At 39.7% G+C, this 637-nt stretch overlaps 1 non-coding gene across 1 annotated transcript; it reads left to right on the forward strand.

Annotated features, from left to right (window-relative positions):
* The first annotated feature begins 467 nt into the window (after positions 1 to 467).
* Positions 468 to 575, forward strand: LOC127745906 (small nucleolar RNA R71). Its single transcript, XR_008007529.1, has one exon. It is a non-coding gene; the product is annotated as a small nucleolar RNA R71 (small nucleolar RNA).
* The last annotated feature ends 62 nt before the right edge of the window (positions 576 to 637 follow it).

The raw sequence follows: 637 nt of genomic DNA on the forward strand, positions 1-637 counted from the left end.
TTTCTCCATGAAGGATTGTAGTGTTTCCATAGGTTCTCCCATGTAATTCACCTCTTCCATTGAAGGGTTCTCAGGATCATAAGCTTCTTCCTCAGATGAAGCTTCCTTAGTACTGCTTGGTGCATTTTGCATCCCATACAGACTTTGAGAAATCATATTGACTTGTTGAGTCAATATTTTAGACTTTGAGAAATCAAATTGACTTGCTGAGTCAATATTTTATTCTGAGCTAATATGGCATTCAGAGTGTCAATCTCAAGAGCTCCTTTCTTCTGACTAGTCCCATTGTTCACAGGATTCCTTTCAGAAGTGTACATGAATTGGTTATTTGCAACCATTTCGATCAGCTCTTGAGCTTCAGTAGGCGTCTTCTTCAGATGAAGAGATCCTCCAGCAGAGCTATCCAAAGACATCTTGGACAGTTCAGAGAGACCATCATAGAAAATACCTATGATGCTCCATTTAGAAAGCATGTCAGAAGGACACTTTCTGATTAATTGTTTGTATCTTTCCCAAGCTTCATAGAGGGATTCTCCTTCCTTCTGTCTGAAGGTTTGGACTTCCACTCTAAGCTTACTCAATTTTTGAGGTGGAAAGAACTTTGCCAAGAAGGCATTGACTAGCTTTTCCCAAGAGT

Source organism: Arachis duranensis, chromosome 3, assembly GCF_000817695.3.
Source record: "Arachis duranensis cultivar V14167 chromosome 3, aradu.V14167.gnm2.J7QH, whole genome shotgun sequence".
Classification (NCBI taxonomy): Eukaryota; Viridiplantae; Streptophyta; class Magnoliopsida; order Fabales; family Fabaceae; genus Arachis; species Arachis duranensis.